Below are 22,086 nucleotides of genomic sequence, written 5' to 3'. Positions count from 1 at the left end.
AGTATTAGAAACTGGCTTTCATCCCTAGAGTAGCTTATTACTATGTTACCATATTAAAAGTGAGCACATTTTGACTATTCTTTATAATAGAAAAGGCCTTTCTGGGGCGCCTGGGTGGCGCAGTCGGTTAAGCGTCCGACTTCAGCCAGGTCATGATCTCGCGGTCCGTGGGTTCGAGCCCCGCGTCGGGCTCTGGGGTGATGGCTCAGAGCCTGGAGCCTGTTTCCGATTCTGTGTCTCCCTCTCTCTCTGCCCCTCCCCCGTTCATGCTCTGTCTCTCTCTGTCCCAAAAATAAATAAACGTTGAAAAAAAAAAATTAAAAAAAAAAAAAAAAAAAAAGAAAAGGCCTTTCTGAGAACAACACAAAATTTTAGTAACAGTTATACCTAGGACTATGTAAACATAAAAATTTTCTGCATGGCAAATTCCACTAAAAGCAAAGTCTAACAGCCCAACAGAAAAAAGCCAGCAAAAACATGTGGCTTTCACACAAACAGGTGAATCCTCTCAGGAGAAACCCAAATGAAAACAATTAGTGTGGTACCATTGTTCCCGCCATACTGGCAACGATCCAAATGTTTGACAACAGAGTATTGGCAAGGCTGCAGGAGACAGTAACACAGATGACAGCATGTGCACTGGCAAATCTCTACGAAGGACACTTTGGCAGATCTACTGAAATTATAAATGCACATCCTTTCACATTAATTTCAACTAGGAATTTATCCTACCGAATTGCAATCACATTTATGAAATGACTTGTGTATAGTCATCAAAGCACTGTTTTTAGTAGTAAAAGAGTAGAAAACAGCAGGAGGGGCTTGGTCATACGAATTATGATACATCTAGTCGGTAGGCAACTGCATGGAAAATACTTCCATGACACTTCATTATGCAAAAAAACCCTACATCCATGTAATATCCAAGTATTATATAGGTATACATTTGTTTTTTATATAGAAATAAATATACATGCAAGATATGTATCTTATATATGATAACACTTCTGGAAGGACATACAAGAAATTGATAAATACTGGTCACTTCCAGAGAAGGTACAAAAATATGTCCAGTAATTCTAAGTATCTACCAGGGAAAATAAACTGGCAGCGGACATTCACTGTAGCATATTTATAACAGCTAAAGAATGGAAACGACCCATCCCTTCAAGATGATGACCCATACTGTGTAAGAGAATATTCAAATAAACTATGGTTTATTACTAAGATGGGATATTATATAGAGGTATCTGTAAAGAATGACATGGAATTATTGGTAAAAATACTGTTAAACAGAAATTAAGCAAAATGTAAGACACAAAACTATATCTAACATGTTTTTTAAGATATGAAAAATATAATTTCCTCTACTGTGGAACAAGGTGGTGACTGGAGGCTATTTCAGCTTTAACATACTCTGAAAATTTTATGAGAATATATTGAGGGAATGGAGTAAAATTAGTTTGAATTGTAGAGAATAGCAGTGGGAACTCCTAAAAACCTGACATAATTTTTATATCAGAAATGCATTTCCTTTCAGTTTTCTTTCCCACTCATTATTGCCTTTCTCACTCTTCTCATATCTGAACTATTTTAAGTATCAAAATATGAAATAAAAATAAAAAAGGGTTAGATTTTAAAATATTTTCAACTATCTACAATCCAATGAGTTTTATCCATAAGTAACTGGAAGGTCAAAGACAACTTGTTTAAAATCACAAAGCTAGATAAGCAGACCCAGATATAAAAATCATGTCTTGAGACTTCTCCATCTAGGTCATGAGTGCTTTTAAGATACATCAATTTCTTCAAAGAAAGCAATTCAACATCCTCCATAAAGTATTATAAGAATAATGGAGGGGTGCCTGGGTGGTTCATTTGGTTAAATGTCTGACTCTCGATGTTGGCTCAGGTCATGATCTCACAGTTTGAGTGTTGTGTTGGGCTCTGTGCTGAGTGTAAAGCCTGCTTGGGATTATATGTATTTACTCAACCCAATGACACTAACTTGGACTTTAAACCCATTCCACTTCCTGTAAAGCTTTTTTCCTTCAGTATGAAGGATTGTATGGCCACATCTTCTCATGCTATTCCTCTTATCCACCAGAGAATTGCTTATTCTTATAAATAAAGCATAATAGCCTGGTTTGTGGAATACCACCCCATTCCCCCTAAACTCTAGTCTTTAAGAAAGAAAAGAAACATTATCAGAGTACTGTTAGCAAAAATGTACCTCATCAGAAACACACACACACACACACACACACACACACACACGCACTGCCAGAATCAACTTTGTACAAACTCTGGAAAATACTCAAACATGTTACAGCAAACACGTGAACATTAAATTAAAAAAAAACAAAAAACAAAAAACAGGAACAGATGAGTTATACAAGACATTTAAGGAAATCTTGATCAAATTACTTATTGAACATAAGCTAAAGGAAACAGCCTTTAAAGATGACAAGACAAAGAATACAGTGTTTAAAAATATGGTCAAAAAGCTAAAGGGTTTAAACACATTGACAAATAACTAACAACAATCAGGAGAATAATATGTCAACAAATAAAGAATGCTGATAAAGAAGTAGTAATTCTAAAAAAAAAATCAAATTCTGTAGCTGAAAGTGTAACAACTGAAATGAAAAACTCACTAGGGGATTTCATTAAACGGATCTGAGGAAAGATGAATCAGCAAACTGTAAGGTCAAATAAGAGTATCCAATTCAAAGAACAGAAAGAAAAGTAAACAGAGCCTCCTAAGATACCCATGGGACCATTAAGCATACTGACTTAAGCATACACAGGAGAGTCCTAGAAAGAGAGGAGAGAGTGGAGCAGAAAGAATATTTGAAGAAATAAAAGCCATCAGTTTCTGAAAATTAGTAAAACATGAATGTACACAAACAGACATTCCATGAACTCCAAGTAGGACAAATTCTGTGGAACTGAATAAAGGAAACATTTACAGGGGAGCTGGCTGACCCAAGCCATACCACTCTGTTGCAACCCTTTGCAGACCCAAGAGAAAGACATGTACCAAGCATTCCCAACAGAAAGAAGCCTAGTCTACTACCTAGCAGGAGCAAGATTTTTCCTTGCCTGGCAACAGCCCAGCCAATGAGACACAGTCACAACTCAGCCAATGAAAAGCTATTATATTTAAAACTCCCAGTTTACTCCATTGGACTCTGGCCCCCCAGCCCCCACCTCCACCCCTGCCCAGAAGTTCCTCTCCTTTGTTTGAAGGACTTGCCTATCACTTGTTATTGCTTGCTTGTCCAGAATTGTAAATCCTCTGCTATTCCTGAGTAAACCCATTTTCCTGGTAAAACAGTTGGGTGTTATAGTTTTTTTTTTTTTTTTTTTTTTTTTTAAGTTTATTTATTTATTTATTTAGATGGGGAGAGAGAGAATCTCTCTGACAGGCTCTGCACTATCAGCACGGAGCCTGATGTGGGGCTTGAACTCATGAACTGTGAGATCATGACCTGAGCCAAACACCAAGAGTCAGACGCTTAACTAACTGGGCCACCCAGGCACCCCTTGGCTGTTTTACTTTTAAGGTCAACAACTCAAGAGATCCAAGCCAAGACACATTACAATCAAACTGTCAAAAGCCAAAAGACAAAGAGAGACTCCCGAAAACAAAACAGTGTTAAGAGGAGTGACTCATCAGGTATAAGAAATGCTCAATAACATTAATAGCCTATTTCTCACCAGAAACCATGGAGACCAGAAGGCAGAGATACCATATTTAAAGTGATAATGTCAAGCAAGAATTCTATATGTGGCAAACTATCCTTTCAAAATGGAGATGTTCTCATATAAACAAAAGCGAAGTTTGTAGCTAATAGACGTGCCCTGCAAGAAATGCTACATAGGGTGTCTTCCAGGCTGAAATGAAAGGACACCAGGAAATAATTCACAGCCATATGAGGAAATAAAAACACCGTAATTACATAAATAAATATAAAACAGTATTATTATATTTTTGGTTTATAACTCCTCATTTTCCCCCTACTTAAAAGTGTATAAAACAATAATTAAAAACCTGTGTTAATAGGCACACAATATAGAAAGATTCCAAGTACTGGTTTCTTTTTGCTTAATAGTTCATTCCTTAATTTATCTCTTTTCTCTCACTTTTTAGTATGAGGCAGTAAGAAGAAACCAGACTGCACTTTCCACACTTTGCTTGGAAATCTTCTCAGCTAAATATACAAGTTCCTCACTTAGAAGTTCTACATTCTACCCAACAGAACATAATTCAGCTAAATTATCTGCCACTTTATAACAAGGATCACTTCTCTCCCACTGCCCATTAATATGTTCATCATTTTTTCTAAGGCTTCCTCAGATTGCCTTTAACTTCTCTATTTCTCCCAACTTCTTTTTTTTTTTTTTTTTCAACGTTTATTTATTTTTGGGACAGAGAGAGACAGAGCATGAACGGGGGAGGGGCAGAGAGAGAGGGAGACACAGAATCGGAAACAGGCTCCAGGCTCTGAGCCATCAGCCCAGAGCCCGACGCGGGGCTCGAACTCCCGGACCGTGAGATCGTGACCTGGCTGAAGTCGGACGCTTAACTGACTGCGCCACCCAGGCGCCCCTCTCCCAACTTCTTTAAGGCAATACAGGCTGCTTTTTTGATTAACTGCCTCAGAATTTCCCCAGCTACTACCCATTAACCAAAACCACGTGTACATTTTAAGATATTTTGCTACAGCAACACCCCACACTTCCAGTATCAAACTCTGTTATTTGTTTTCTAGGGCTTCCATAACAAATTACCACAAAAGACCTATTTATCTGCAAAGATCCTATTTCCAAATACATTACATTCACAGGTACTCAACATCTTTTGGGAGGAAACAATTCAACCCATAGCAAGTGGCTCCACTAATAGGAGACAAACTAGACTTCAAGTCAAAAACCGTTACGAGACAAAGAATACCCACTGTGTATTAATAAAAGGGTCAATCAAGAAGATATAATGATTATAAACCTATACACACCCAATAAATGAAGTAAAAAATGACAGAATTAAAGGGAGAACTAGCCAGTACTAGAATAAGATAGAGACTTCAATACCTTACTCTCAGTAATGGATAGAGTAGTCAGAAGTTCAATTAGGAAACAGAGGACTTAAGCAACACTATAAAAAAAATAATTAGACCTAACAGACATATAAAAAATCCTTCACACAAAAACAGAATATACAGTCTTCTCAAGTACACACAGAAGATTCTCCAGGGTAGACCATATGTTAGTCCAAAAACAAGTCTCAAGAAATTTTAAAAGACTGACATCATAGAATGTTTTCTGATCACAATGGAATGAAACTAGAAATCAGTATCAGAAAAAAAAACTAGAAAACTCAGACATATGTGGAAACAACACACTCTTCAAACAACAAAAAGGTTAAAGAAGAAACCACAAAGAAAATTAGAAAATACTTAAAGATGAGTGAAAATGAAAACACAACATAGTGTAACTTATGGGCTGTAGCAAAAGCAGTGCATGGAGGGAAATTTAGATATAAATGTCTACATTAAAATAGAAAAAAAAACCCCACGTCTAATCAATAATCTAACTACACCTTAAAGGAAAAGGGGAAAAAAGAAGCCAAAGCTAGCAGAAGGAAGGAAATAAAGATTAGAGCAGAGATAAATAAGAAAATAGAAACCGATAGAGAATGGAACCAATGGAACTAGAAGTTGGCTCTTTGAAAAGATCAAAGAAATTGACAACCTTTAGTTAGACTAAGAAAAAAAGACTCATATTACTAAAATTGGAAATTAAAGTGGACATTATTTCTGACCTTACAGAAATAAAAAGGATTATGAGAACACAATTAACAACTACATATAAACAAATTAGATAAACTACATGAAATAAACAAACATCTAGATACACATATACTAAAACTAACTCAAGAAACAGAAAATCTTAACACACAAGTGAAGACAAAAAGTTAGTAATCAAAAACTTCCCAATGGAAAAAAAAAAAAAAAAAGGCCAGGAGCAGATGGTTTCACTGATGGATTCTACTAATCATTTAAAGAATTAACACTATCCTTCTCAAACTATTCCAAAAAAGTAAAAGAGGAGGGAACACTTCTCAATTCATTCTGTAAGGCCATCATTACTCTGACACCAAAGACAAAGACACCATAGGAAAATTATAGACCAATATCCCTTGCAAACCAAAGTCAGCAGCAGCATATTAAGACTATGAAGCATGTTAACACTAAGATCAAATGGTACGTATCCCAGGATTATGAGGGTGGTTCAATATATGAAAATCAATTAGTGTACTATACCACAGTAAAGAGAATGAAGGGGAAAAAAACCCCACACAATCATCTCAAATGATGTAGAAAAGCATTTGACAAAATTCAGCACTTTCATGGTAAGAACACACAGAAAACTAGAAACAGAATGAAACTTCAACCTGATAGAAGGCATTTATCAAAACCCCAGAGCTAACATACTCAATGCAAAAAACTAAAAACTCTCCCTAAGATCAGAACAAGATAAGGATGCCCTCTTTCTCCATTTATTTTCAAAGTTGTACGGACAGTTCTAGCCAGAGTGGTTAGCCAAGGTGGGGGAAAAAGGCACCAAACTGCAAAGAAAGAAGTAAAACTATCTCTATTTGTGGATGAAATGACCTTATTTCTGAAGAAAATTCTATAGATTCTGCAAAACAACTACTACAGGTAACAAATTTAGCCAAGTTGTAGAATACACATCAACACACAACAATTAGTTGTTTTAAATATACCAGCAATGAGTAATCCAAAAAAGGAGAATAAGGAAACAATTCCACTTACAATCCAATTAAAAACAGTAAAATACTTGAACATAAATATAGCTACGATGTTAATAGTCCCCAAATTGATCTATGGATTAAATATAAACCCTATCAAAATCCCAGCTTCCTTTTTTGTAGAAATTGACAACTTGATCCTAAAATTCGTATGAAAATGTAGGGGGTCTAGATTATCCAAAACAATCTTGAAAAAGAACACAGTTACAGGACTCACTTTGTTCTTCCCAGTCTTATAGCTTATTACAAAGCTGCAGTAATCCATCAGTGCCACTGTGTGGCACTGGCAAAAGGACAGACGGAATGACCAATGAAACTAACTTGAGAGTCTCAATATGAACCCATACATCTATGGTCAACTGGTTTTCAAGTTTGCTGAGACCAGTAATGGGGAAAGAGCAGTCTCATCAACAAAGAGAGCTGAGACAACTAGATATCCACATGCAAAGAATGAAGTTGAACCCTTACCTTATACCATATATAAAAATTAACTCAAAATGGATCAAAGACCTAAATATAAGAGCTAACACTAAAAAATCTTAGAAGAAAACCTATAGAATGGGAGAAAAGTATGTACAGGTATTAATTCTGATAAGAGCCTAGTATTCAGAATATAGAAAGATCTCTCACTTGAACAAAAAAACAAACCACCAACTAAAAAAATGGGCAAAGGACTTTAATAGACATTTCTCCAAAGAAAATATACAAATGGCAACACACACACACACACACACACACAGATGTTCAATATAAGTCATTTATGAGATGCAAATAAAAACCACAGTGATATTATATTACCACTTCACATTGACTAGGATAGCTTTAATAATAACTTAAAAAGAAAACAACCCAGGGGCACCTGGGTGGCTCAGTCAGTTAAGCGTCCGACTTCAGCTCAAGTCATGATCTCACGGTTTGTGGGTCCAAGCCCCAAGCTGCGCTCTGTACTGACAGCTCAGAGCCTGAAGCCTGCTTTGGATTCTATGTCTCCCTCTCTCTCTGCCCTTCCCCTGCTCGCACTCTCTCCCTCTCAAAAAACAAACATTAAAAAAAATTAAAAACAAAACAACAACAAAAAGCTCCCAGAAAAAACAGATGTTGGAGGGATGTGGAGAGACTGCAACTCTTGTACATTGTTGGGGGGAATGCAAAATGGTGCAGCCACTGTGGAAAGCAGGTGGCAGTTCCTCAAAAACAAACAAAACTACCATATGACCCAGCAATGCCACTCCTAGGTACAGCCCCCCCAAATTGAAAACCAAACAAATACTTGTACATGAATGTTCATTGCCGTACAATTCAAAACAGCCAAAATGCGGAAGCAATTGAAATGACCATCAAACACTGACTGAATGGATAAAGAAAAGGAAGTATATCCATACAACAGCATATTACTCTTGAAATACTAATACATACTAACACCTGCTACAACACAGATGAACAATGAAAATATTATGCTGTACAACAGGAGACATGAAAGTCGAATATTGTATGATTCCACTTACAGGAAATATTCAGAATAGGTAAATTCAGATTAATGTTTTAAGGTAGTGAGGTAAAAGCAGATTAATCTTTGTAAGAGGCTAGGGAGAGGGGTGTTGGGGAATGACTATTATTATTTTTTTTTTATTTTTTTTTTTCAACGTTTATTCATTTTGGGGACAGAGAGAGACAGAGCATGAACGGGGGAGGGGCAGAGAGAGAGGGAGACACAGAATCAATCGGAAACAGGCTCCAGGCTCTGAGCCATCAGCCCAGAGCCTGACGCGGGGCTCGAACTCACGGACCGCGAGATCGTGACCTGGCTGAAGTCGGACGCTTAACCGACTGCGCCACCCAGGCGCCCCGACTATTATTTTTAAAAATTTTTTAACGTTTATTTATTTTTGAGAGAAAGGGAGAGACAGAGTGTGAGCATAGGAGGGGCAGAGAGAGAGGGAAACAAAGAATCTGAAGCAGGCTCCAGACTCTGAGCTGTCAGCACAGAGCCCAACGTGGGGCTCAAACTCACTAACTCTGAAATCATGACCTGAGCTGAAGTCGATGCTTAACCCACTGAGCCGCCCAGGCTCCCTGGGGAATGACTATTTTTAATGGGTATGGGGTCTTGTTTGGTAGGGGTGAAAATACCTGGAATTTGATAGAGATGACGTTGCACAACATTATAATGTACTAAATGTCACTAAACTGTGTGCTTTAAAATGGTTAATTTTGTTGGGTGAATTTAACCTCAAAAAACCCCTAAACAAAAGGCATTGTCAGGTTTCCAGAGTAGAAACTGACAACCAAAGGATAACCCACACATATGGATGAACAATCATGACCAGATAGAAAAGAACCAAGTTTCTTTTATGTAGTACTTCAAAGATAATTTCTAGCTGTTTCTTATAATAGCAGTTGACTTTGAAGAGGCTTCTTGACATATAATAAGAAAGAAGGAAAAAAACCCCACAGTAGCCTAAGACACAACCACATTCTTGAAAGAGGAAGAAAGGACAAAAGAAAAATGGTTGATACTATGAACTGAGACAAAATCATACTACTGGCAGGAATGTTTCTTCTAATTCTTCTAGGTAGCAAAAGATGAAATGTAACAGTGATTTATCTCAATCCTATAGCAACAGATAATTCTTTCAAGTAAACTAACTCATCAAATTCCAAAAGATGATAGCCACTTCATCATGACAAAACACTTCTAGTCAGAAGGGCTATCCCAATATGATCTGGTTCTCCTTCAGGTTGCCCTATTTTTCGAACTGAAGCTTAGAGAATTAAATCTTGACTTGTTCAAGATTACAAAGCTAATATTGATTGGGGGGTGAAACAGGGAATGGTTGGTTGGTTAGCTGGGAAGAAAGCACAGTCAAGGTCTTCTCATTTCTTTTTAAATATTTACTTTTTTTGTTTTCTGGAAAACTAACAAAGTTAAATATTTGACAAGCATTAAGTACCTGACAGTATAATTTTTTCAAATTTAACCTTATACTCTGCCAAGTAATTTTTATTCTTGTTTTTATAGATGGGGAAAGCAAGTAACTAACTTTCCCAGACTCAAAAATTAAGCTGTGGAGCTGGAATTTGAACTCAGGTACATCTAAGTCCAAAGTCTATACTCTTTCTACTGAATTATTCCATGAAAGTGAATTTTTAATCTAAAACTGCACATGGCATTCGTTTCAAAATAGAGGAATAGAGGGAATTGTTTGATTAAATACCAGAACAAAGCTGAAAGATTTTCAAGCTTCAATTAAGAAATTAAATGATTAGTATATTTCTTCTTTTAATGTTTACTTATTTTTGAGAGCGAGCGAGCGAGTGCAAATGGGGGAGGGACAGAGAGAGAGGGAGACTCAGAATCCGAAGCAGGCTACCAGGTTCTGAGCTGTCAGCACAGAGCCTAATGTGGGGCTTGAATTCATGAACTATGAGATCATGACCTGAGCTGAAGTCAGACACTTAACCGACTGAGTCACCCAGGCACCCCTGGTTCACTCATTTAAATCAATGCAAATGTTTGTGTGTATATATGTGTTAATAGTTAGATTTTTCTTTAAAACAAACAAACAAAAAACCCAAACGTTTATTTATTTTGAGTGGGGGAAGGGCAGAGAGAAAAAGAGAAAATCCCAAGCAGGCTCTGTGCTGTCAGCGCATAGCCCCACGCAGGGCTCGATCCCACAAACCATGAGATCATGACCTGAGCTGAAATCAAGAGTTGGATGCTCAACCAACTGAGCCACCCAGGTGCCCCTTGAATTAGATTTTCCTTTCTTGTTCTAGTCATGTTCTTCACTGCTTATTACATCTATGGTTTTATTTTTTTACCTATTCCAGGGCAGTTATCAGCCCATGGAGCACTGAGAGAAAGAAAATAAAGGATAAAAAATACTAATGAGCATTTATAAAATTTATACAGATATTAAAACTTTAGGGGGCGCCTGGATGGCTCAGTCACTTGAGCACCCGACTCTATTTCTGCTTAGGTCATGATCCCCAGGTCGTGGGATGGAGCCCCATGTCAGGCTTTGTGCTGAGAGTGGAACCTGCTTAAGATTCTCTTCTCTCTTCCCCTGGCCCTCTCCCTAGCTTGTGCTATCTCTTAAAAAAACAAACAAACAAACAAACAAACAAACAAACAAACAAAAATTAGGTCAAAAATGCTAGAATCCCAAACTAAGCTATTAATTTTCAAAGTACAGTCATCAGGTGAGTTAGTTCTGTCTCTTAAAAATATTAAGAAACTTTGCTTAGACAGAGGTTTGAGAAAGTGAAAGGATACATTCTCCTTGAAACTGTAGCTCTGAAAACTAGTGTTCATTAACTGGACAGTCTCCATAGCTCAAAATTTAACATTTAAGTCTGAATAGATCTGCCTGGACTCTAAAGGATGAGTAAGTGCTAGCTACGTGATAGAGGGGAAGTGGGAAGGAGGAGCACGTGCAAGTGTCATGAGATGCTCAGTGATATGTCATGAGATGTCCATGCTCAGTGTGGAGGCTGCTTGGGATTCTCTCTCTCCCTCTGCCCCTCTCCCCTACTCACATGCTCTCTCTGTAAAATAAAAAATAATAGTAATTAAAAAAAGGTCCTTGGAGGATTTTGGATTTTATCCTAATAGCCACAGAAAGGCAGTGGAAGATTTTAAGTTGGAATGTGGCATGATGAGATTTGTAGTTTTTGTGTTCATTCTGGTTACAAGCTAGAGAACGACTTATGTTGGGCTAAGAGTGAATTCCAGGAGACCTAGCTAAAAGTCTACAGCAATACACTAGGCAACAAATAATAGCTTGAAAAAGAGTAATAGCACTGGAGATGGAAAGAATTGGAGATCTGCAAAAACACTTAGAGGAGACAGGCCTCTAAGGATAGATGGGGATAGAGAGAGGTATCATGGATTTAGTTTCCAGATTTATGACCTGGACAACTGAATAGATGGTGAAAGTATTCACAGAAAAAGATCAGGTGTCTTTTACTGTTTTGAGGAGACAGTAGGGAGAATATATGTTCCATTTTGGATAAATTAAATTTGAAATGTCCGCAGAGTGAAAAAAATCAGTGAGCCCAAAGTTCAGAGGAAGGAGTCTGGGCTACTTACCTACAACTGGGAATTGCCATTACCATGGTTGATTACAGTGCTATGATCCAGATTTAGCAAGGTCCACATAAAATGATCATTTTCAACTTTTAGAAATGTTATTTTTAGCTATTCCCAACATTTGGCTTATTCACTGGTTTCTCTGTTCCAGAAGTAGTTTCATATGGTAAAATCTATTTTAAAAAATTAACCATAGGACGATTTTGCTTTGTTCAGTCTTTCAATCCATTCTCTCCTAAGTACTCTTTCATATTTTGATGGTAAAATGTAGTGCAGCAGAGTATCTGGGCATGTAAAGAAAGTTATACTAAAGTATGGGTGTAACACTGACACTGAGGATAAGAAAAGGAAAAAAGCACAACAGTGCTGAAGAAACAGAAAAGCTCTGGGGCGCCTGGGTGGCGCAGTCGGTTAAGCGTCCGACTTCAGCCAGGTCACGATCTCGCGGTCCGTGAGTTCGAGCCCCGCGTCGGGCTCTGGGCTGATGGCTCAGAGCCTGGAGCCTGTTTCCGATTGATTCTGTGTCTCCCTCTCTCTCTGCCCCTCCCCCGTTCATGCTCTGTCTCTCTCTGTCCCAAAAATAAATAAAAACGTGGAAAAAAAAATTAAAAAAAAAAAAAAAAAGAAAAGCTCAGAGTTATGGGGGCACAGAAATATTACAGGGAGAAATTTGGTTCACCTAAGGAACACTGTGAGCAATAAAGCTGAGGAAGTATAATTCATCTACATTGTAGAGGCTCTGGATCCAAGCCTAAGAAATCTGTAGTTAGACAGGTAATAGAGAATCTCTGAAGGTTACAGAGTTAAGAGCTACATGACCTGAATGGAGACCAATGTGGCACACAATGGGTTCATAAAGAGACGTGGTTTGAGAGTTGCAATTCAAGGAGATTGGCTTGGATGCAATTGTATATTTAATTTTAATAAGGACTTTAATTAAAAATGCTAATGGAAAAAGGTTGATAGGTTGAAGTGGGAATGGGGTAGGGGAGGCACAAAATGAGCAGACCTTGAGCAGGGTAAGATGTAGAGGTAAGGAAGAAAGGCATCATGGATTACTTGGCATCTGCCCCTGTTATTCTACTGAAACTGCTATTGTTAAGGTTTCCAATGTCCTCCCTGTAGTTAAGTCTAATTGACATTTTTCAGTTCCCATCTTCTGACAGTTGGTTTTCACGGTATCACACTTTCTTGGTCTTTTTCCTACTTTCCTAGTTTCCTGTCCCCAGTCTTTCCTGGTAGCTTCTCCTCCTCCTCCAACTGTCCTTTAGATTTAAATGCCACAGCTTAATCCTAGCATCTCACCTTATTCTACATTCATTCTCTGTAATCTACTCTTGCCTGTATCCATCATAAGTAGTCACCTTCCTTGGGTTTAAAAAAAAAAAAATTTTTTTTAACATTTATGCATTTTTGAGAGTGAGAGAGAGAGACAGAGCATGAGTGGGGGAGGGGCAGAGAGAGAGGAAGACACAGAATCAGAAGCAGGCTCCAGGCTCCGAGCTGTCAGCACCGAGCCCAATATGGAGTGCGAACTCACAGACTGCGAGATCATGACCTGAGCCAAAGTCAGGCGCTCAACGGACTGAGCCACCCAGGCACCCTCCTCGGGGTTTTAATATGTACTCAGTATAGTGAATGAGAGCCGATGGTGGTGCTTTAACAGGGAGGCACTGTCCACACACAATAAAAGGGTTGCCTTTTAATAATTAAACTACAAATCAATACACAATGAAAATGCAGCACTACACAAAGTCACCTAAAAATGGATCTAGCACTTGGGCCAATCTAATTAATAACCAATAAGGAATATTATCATGTGGCTGCCACTGTTCTAAGTAGTTCGTGTATATCATCTCACAATGAATTCTCAAAATACTCCATTAAGTACTTCTTACATACTTTCTTAATTTTACAGACAAGGAAACGGAGACATGGAAAAGTTAAGAAAACTCCCCAAAGTCACATGGTAAATTCCCAACAAAGCAGAGTTCAAGTTCAGGTTGTCTGATTTTGAAGACTGTGCTCTTCAGCCATGATGCTCTTACACTAAAGAAACCCTGAACTCACTTCTGTCCTTTGCACGCACTTTATCATCGCACTATGCATCATCGTCTTTGTATAATAAGTAATATACACCTCTATATAATATCACTTTGGTTGTGATGTTACCGTTCCTTTAAAATTGCTTTTGCCAAGGCCAACAATGCCGAGAGGGGCTCTTACCTTTGTGTGCCATGGACTCCTCTGGGGATGTGGTAAAACATATATGCCTCAGGATTATTGGTTTTAAGTGTATAAAATAAAATAGGATTTTAAAAAAAGGCTTACAAAGAAAACTGTAATGGAATATAGCTAATCCACAGACCCCTCGAGCTAAAGCTAATGGATACTTTGTTTTTAATCATGGGCAATCTTTCAGTAGCACTTGCCACTACCCTTCCAGCTATCTTCTTCTAAATGAGTTTTTTAATGCTTTTTATTTGGAGAGAGAGAGAGAGAGAGAGAGAGAGAGAGAGAGAGAGAGAGAGAGAAAGAAAGAGACCACACAAGTCGGGGAGGGGCAGAGGGAGAGGGAGAGGGAGAGGGAGAGAATCCCAAGTAGGCTCCATGCTCAGTGCAGAGCCGAAAGAAGGGCTCGATCTCAAGACCCTGAGATCGAAGTCAAAGAGTCAGACCCTTAACTGCCTGAGCTACCCAGGCGCCCCTACCCCCTTCTAAAAGTTAAAACTCTTTGCCTTTCCTTCACTTCCACCACTTTTTTTCCTTCTTGGACTTTTCATCCTTCTCAGTCTCTCATCTGGGCTCTCCATACCTTACTTGAAATGGTGGTGTTTACTGGCCTGCTTCTCTTCTCACTGAAAACACCTACACAATCTCATCCATTCCCAGAGTTCAATTAGTATCTAAAAGTTAAGACTTTTATAACCAACTACCTATTGGTCACCTCCTCTTTAATTTCAAGACTTGTGAGACCCTCAGTAGAGGACATAGCTAAGCTGTGTCCAGACTCCTGACGGAGGGAAACTAAGAGATGATAAATGGGTGTTGCTCTCAACTTGTCATAATGTGTTTGAAAACAAATACAGTGGTCAAACACCATGGTTCTGCCTACACCTACAGGAAAGGATGCATGAGCTATCAAGTAACCTGATGCTAGGAAATGCTGGCATCATATAATTCTCCTTCTCACAGAATCTCTTTTTTAATACTATGTCCACCAAGCAACTTTGTAATCACTTGGTCTTATGGCACAGTGCAAGATTTTTAGTGATACAGAAAGGTCCAAAACAACTGAATATAAAGAGAGTTTTGGTGATGATATAGAAGATGCAAATTTAACACAAGCAGAGGTCTGACAGGCACTTTTGCAAGTGAGGTCTGCCCTTCTGTAAAGCTGCCCAGAGGCTGCCATATTATTAAGAACTTGCCCAGTGGAGGATGAGAGACCATGAGGAGGAAAACCATGCTGCTGGCCCACAGCCAGCACCGACTGCTTCACACGCCAGTGTGGCCATCTTGCCTCCTCAGGCCCTTTCAGCTGTTCTCTGACCGCAGCTGCCCGACTAGCCCAGGAGAACAGCAGAAGCATCCAGCCAACTGGAAAACAACACAGGATAATAAACTATTCTTTAAGACACCAATTTGGGGCAATGTGTTCTAAAGCAAAAGACATAATTATGAGTCTCCATTTTCTCATCTATAAAATGAAGGATTAGAGATGATCCCTAAGATCGTCTCCAACATAAACGTAAGAGTTCACTCTTTCACTCTTCACATTCGAGGATGCAAAGAACAAAACAACAGAAACAGATTTAGTGGGATGAATGTAATTAACATAGGGAATAAAAGGAATATTAGAATTAACTATGGTTTTAAGTTTTAAATAGTGTGGAGGGGACTTCTAGTTAAACAGCAGATTGAATATATTTTTTTCGTCTGCTTTCCTTCTAAAATGTCACTAAAATGACAGAGAAGAACTAAAAATGACTAAGAATCACAAAGTTAAAGGAACACAAAAGGACACAACAGCCCTATGATTTCATTTCAACAAAATTTTAGAAGACCTGAACCAGGATAGTGATAAAGACTTTCACATCAAATAGAGTTTAACTTACACTAGAAGGCTGGGAAACAAATCATAAGTTAACACACACACACTTAGCCACTTCAGAAAGAAATAGGAATCAGAGTCACAAGGTGCCTCTGAAACAGGGGATGCTGAGTAAGACTGAAAAGAGAGCAGTTGGAAGGTTTTAAAAGTTAGTTTCAACACGCGGTCCCTTTTACCCTTTGCTGCCATCAACCACCCCTCTGAGCAGAGGTTTACTATTTAGGAAAAGGTGAACTATACAGGCCCTGGCATCAACAGTTTCAGGTAAGGGCAGAGTTGAAGTATTATTAGAGAACAGTGACAATTAAATGGAACCAAAAATAATAAATGTTGAGGACCCTCCTCACTGACCTCCCACCCAACGCTATAACCAGAGATACAGAACTTCTCTCTGATGAAAATGAAATGGCCCATAGAAAGACTATGCCCACATCATCTCTTTACAGGGCACAGGAAGTCTAATCCGTGCACAGACTTCCCGATCACAGACTTTACTCTAAAAATCAAAAGAAAGTTAGGGAACACCAAAAACTTGACAAAAATCTCTTGAGAGGCTAAATAAACAAATGGGAAAAACAACTTGAAAGAAATGGCAACTCAGGGAACAGAAAAAAATACATATACACAGAAACATACTTGTATATTGATAGGAAGCGAGTATGTCATTAAAGAATAGTAATACATGAAAAAAAAAGCTCCTGGAAAATTAAAACTATGATAGCAAGAATTAAAACCTTTAAGAAAAGGTATTAAGCTGAGAAAATAAAAGTAGAAAGGGTTAAGAAGAGGGAAAAAAGAACAAATTAAACAGAGAAAGCAAAAGCAACAGTTAAAGAAATAAGAACATAAAATCTGCTATAAATTGAAGACATGCATTGTAACTTAATTTAACATCATTTATGTGTTAATTTCATTTATCAACTAGGCTAGTGTGATGTTGTGATCTGTAAGAAAAATATGTATGGTCTTCATCCACAAGCTCCTAACTCAGAGTTGCCCAAACCCTTCAAAATTCCTAAGTGTTAAAAGTGTTTCTGGTTACGTTAATAACGTGACTTTTGGATCCTACCTAAGGAAGGGGTCTGGCTGCCAGAAGATTGAACTTTTAGTCTCCCTCCCCACTTCTGGAAGCCGAATGGAACACCAATGGACAATGATTTAATCAATCGCAGGAATTATGAAGCCTCTATAAAAACCCAAGGCAGGGTCCAAAGAGCTTCTGGGTTGGTGAACACGTGGGATCTGGGGAGAATGGCCTGCTCTGAGAGGGGAGGGAAGGGAAGTGTCACCAGATAGACCCTAAGACCTGCCCACTGGCTCCTACTCTTTGACCTCTGTCTAGCATTTTATCCTTAAGCTCTCCTTTCTAGCTTATCTCCTAACTCAAATGGAAACTGAAACCACCCCTCAAGCAATAGTAACTGCCCTGATAGACCTCCAGCCAGCCCAGACCATCCAAGCCATTTGAGCGTAACTCCCTCTTGCAACAGACTAGCACTTGTGCACATGGGCCATGGAGTAACCTCAAGAATGACCAACAACTATTGTTACCTAATTATAAAACTAAAATCTCCACCCAAGGAGAAGCCAAGCCTCATTTACGTAACATACAATGTATGTAGACATGTTTCCTTAAGGCATATATGTGACCTTATACCCGTCTCTACATATGACAAGGCTTCTCTATCTAAATATTCATCCTAACCCTAAATAAAAGGAACGCATTTTGGAGAGTCACGGCTTTGGAAGTTATTCCCTGTGATCACCTTATTTGTTGCAAATAAAGTTTCCTTTGCGCAACAACTTATGTGGTGTAGTTTCTATCTGTGACTCACCAAGGAATAAACTCATGTTGATTCGGTTGCAGAAGCTTCTCACCCCTTCCTTCACATCTTGCCCTACAGATCACTTTCACCTAGCTGTTTCTGAGTTATAATACACCAGTGATCTAGTAAGTAAAATGTTTCTGAGTTCTGTGAGCTGCTCTAACAAATTAACTGAATACAAGGAGGGGGTCATGGGAACTTGTGATTTATAGTTCAGAACAGGTAACAACCTGGACCTACTACTGGCATGTGAATGGAGGTGTGAGGGAATAGTCTTGTAGGACTGAGCCCTTAACCTACAGAATTTGATGCTATTTCCTTATAGACAGTAACAGAATTGAGTTGAATCCTTGGAATATCCTGCTGGTATCTGAGAATTGCTTGGTTGCTGTGTGGGAAACCCTCTTCTCCCCACCCCCACTATAGTGCCTAGTTGTTTGGTCAAACAGCCTAAATGTCGCTGTGAAGGTCCTTTTGAGATATGATTAACATGTAAATCAGTAGATTCTGAGTAAACTACCCTCCATAATGTGGGTGGGCCTCATCCAATCAGTTGAAGGCCTCAGAGCAAAGACTGATTTCATGGAGTTTGGCTTCAAGATTACAACACCACCTCTTATCTGAATTTCTAGTCTGCTGGTTTGCCCTGTGGATTTTGAACTTGATAGCCACAATCACTTAAGCTTCAGGAATTTAAGCTAATTCCTTAAAATAAATCTCTCTCTCTCTATATATATTCTATTGGTTCTGCTTCACTTGAGGAGCCATAATACAGACTCTGGTACGGAAAGGGGTTCTAGAGGAAGAGAATGTTTTTTTAATATAGTGATTCAACAATTCTATACATTATTCAGTGCTCACCACAGTAAGTATACTCTTAATCTTTTCACCTATTTTACTCATCCCTGCACCCACCTCCCCTCTCTTAACCATCAGGTTTTTCTTTCTTATGTATTTTTTAAAGATTCATTTTATTATTTAATTATTTTTTTATTTTTTTATTTTTGAGAGAGAGATACAGTGTGCAAATGGGGAAGGGGCAGAGAGAAGGAGGGAGGCACAGAATCTGAAGCAGGCTCCAGGCTCTGAGCTGTCAGCATGGAGCCCAAACTTGAATGCAGGGCTCGAACTCATGAACCAGGAGATCATGACCTGAGCCAAAGCCGGCCACTTAACCGACCGAGCCACCCAGGTGCCCCTAGGGTTTTCTGCACATAGTATTACGTCACTGGCAAACAGTCAAAGTTTCAATTCTTCCTTACCAGTTTAGATGCCTTTTCTTTTCCATGTCTGAGTGCTGTGGCTAGGATTTCCAGGACTATGTTGAATAAAAGTGGTGAGAGTAGGCACCCTTATCTTTTTCCTGATCTTAGGGGGGAAAAGTGCTTGGTTTTTCACAATTGAGTATGATGTTAGCTGTGCGTTTTTCACGTATGGCCTTTATTCTGTTGAAGTGTGTTCCCTCTAAACTTACTTTGTTGAGGGTTTTCCTCATGAATAGGTGCTGTACTTAGTCACATGCTTTTCCTGCATCTATTGAAATGATCATATGGTTTTTAGCCTTTCCTTATTGATATGACCTATCATGCTGATTGATTTGTGAATCCTGAACCACCCTTGGTTTCCTTGTCCCAGGAAAAAAATTCCACTTGATCACGAACGATTTTTCAAATGTATTGCTGGATTTAGTTTGCTAACATTTTGTTGAGGATTTTTGCATCCATGTTCACCAGATAAACCAGCCTGTAGTTCTTTTTTTGTGATGTCTTTATCTTGTGTTGGTATCAAGGTAATTCTGGCTTCACAGAATGAATTTGGAAGCTTTCCCTCCTTTTTTAGTTTTTGGAATAGTTTAAGAATAGGTATTAACTCTTCTTTAAATGTTTGGTAGAATTCACTTGTGAGGCCATTTGGTCCTAGACTTTTCAATTTCATTACTCATCATCAGTCCGTAAACATTTTCTATTTCTTCTGATTCAGTTTTAGAAGGTTATATGTTTCTAGGAATTTATCTATTTCTTATAGGTTGTCCAATTTTTTGACATATAACTTTTCATAATATTCTCTTATAATCCTTTGTATTTCGTGGTGTTGGTTTTTATTTCTCCTCTTTCATTTCTGATTTTGCTTGAGTTCTCTCTCTTTAATGAGTCTGGCTAAAGGTTTATCAATTTTGTTGATTTCTCAAAGAAAAAGCTCCTGGTTTTATTGATCTTTTTTTTTTTTAAGTTTCTATTTTGCTTATTTCTGCTCTAATCTTCATTATTTCCTTCCTACTACTGGGTTTGGGTTTTGTTTGTTCTTATTTTTCTATCTCCTTTAGGTGTAAGGTTAGGTTGTTTGAGATTTTTCTTGCTTTTTTTTTTTAATTTTTTTTTTAACGTGTATTTATTTTTGAGACAGAGAGAGGCAGAGCATGAACGGGGGAGGGTCAGAGAGAGGGAGACACAGAATCTGAAACAGGCTCCAGGCTCTGAGCCGTCAGCACAGAGCCCGACGCGGGACTCAAACTCACGGACCGAGAGATCATGACCTGAGCCGAAGTCGGCCACTTAACCGACTGAGCCCACCCAGGCGCCCCGAGATTTTTCTTGCTTCTTGAGGAAGGCCTATATTGCTATAAACTTCCTAGAAGAACAGAATCTTAAGGATGAGCTTTCTGAATTAGTTCTGTGGTTTCTGGAATCGTTTCTTTAATTGATTTAAAGGCCCTAATGACTCTATTTTTGGTAGTAAAGAGAACAATGAAAGTCTATGGCAAAAAATCACCAATGGATACTCCTGATCAAATATTTCTTTAATAACAGACAAGGTTCTGGCTATTATGTAGTCAATACCTTAGAATATTTCAAGTTAAATGAGCAGAAAATTGGCTAGTTGTTTCTAATGACACTAGACGAAGTTGGGAAAGATAGGGATGTGCTTAGGGATTTAAATTCCTAGCTCAAGTACCATATAAATGACCTGAAAGTTTCTATGCCTGCGCTGAAAGAAATCCCGATCTCCTACAGCTACAGAGCTGAGATTGCTGGAAACCAAACCCAGAGTCTCACCAAGGCCAAATGGGTATAGATACTTCTGAGTACCACTGCTAGCAGCAGAGACCAACACTGAGTCCCTGATATGGCACCATTCCCCAGGGTTATCATCCAGCTACTTAATGGCAGGTTCATTATAATGGACCACCCACACCATGGAAGTGGCAATGTTTTGTTCTTTGTGGAATCGACATCTGGTTAAGGATTTGCCTTCCCTGCATACAGTGCTTCTGTGAAAAATACCATTTGTGGACTTACATAATGTCTTATCCCAGTCATGGTTTTCCACACAGCATTTCTTCTGAACAAGGAACTCACTTCTCAGCAAATGAAATGCAGCAATGGACCTATGGCTCATGGAATTCACTGCCTTACCATGTGCCCCACAATCCTAAAGCAGCTGACTTAACAGAAGAGTGGAATGAAAGTAACAAACACCGGTGAGGTTGTGGAGCAAAAGAAATCCTCATCTATCACTAGAGAACATAAATGTCATAGCCACTATGGAAAACTCTTTGCCAGGCTCTTAAACATACATTTATCAGTTACAATCTAAAAATTCTACTCCTAGATATCGACCTAAAAGAAATAAAAACATTCATCCATTCAAAAACTTGCCCATCAATATTCAGAGTATCATTACTCATGATAGCAAAAAAGTGGATCAACTGATAAATGGATAAATCAAATAGAATATTTCCATACAAAGAAGTACTACACAAAGGAATGAAAATATCGATACATGCTATAATATGGATTAACCTCAAAATTATGCAAAGTGAAAGAAGCCAAACGCAAAAACACATATTCTATACACAAGTCTGTTTATAAAGTGCCCAGAAAAGGAAAACCTATGTAGACAGAATTATACACTTGAAATAGGTGTATTTTATGATATATAAGTTGTGTCTCAGTAAAATCTTATTAATAATATGCATCACAGCACTAGACATAAAGGCCAATAACTAAAAGCTACCCAAATGCCAATCAACAGTAAAATGAATAAACCATGATACAATCTCACAGGGGAACACTGTACGACAATGAAAATGAACAATCTAGAACACACACAACCTAGAGAAACCTTACATAATGGAAAGCAAAGAAGCCCTACACAAGAGTACATGCTGTATTACTCCACTTATACAGAATCCAAAAAATGGCAAAACAAATTT

General features: G+C 38.4%; 1 protein-coding gene across 2 annotated transcripts in view; it reads right to left on the bottom strand.

Annotated features, from left to right (window-relative positions):
- ZFP91 (ZFP91 zinc finger protein, atypical E3 ubiquitin ligase) overlaps window positions 1–22,086 on the bottom strand; it is a 47,661-nt gene that overhangs the window by 13,013 nt on the left and 12,562 nt on the right. The gene's annotated exons all lie outside the window — the stretch shown is intronic.

This window comes from Leopardus geoffroyi, chromosome D1 (assembly GCF_018350155.1).
Source record: "Leopardus geoffroyi isolate Oge1 chromosome D1, O.geoffroyi_Oge1_pat1.0, whole genome shotgun sequence".
Lineage (NCBI taxonomy): Eukaryota > Metazoa > Chordata > Mammalia > Carnivora > Felidae > Leopardus > Leopardus geoffroyi.
Note: the sequence above shows the minus strand (reverse complement) of the source record. Positions and strands in the feature narration are given on the sequence as shown.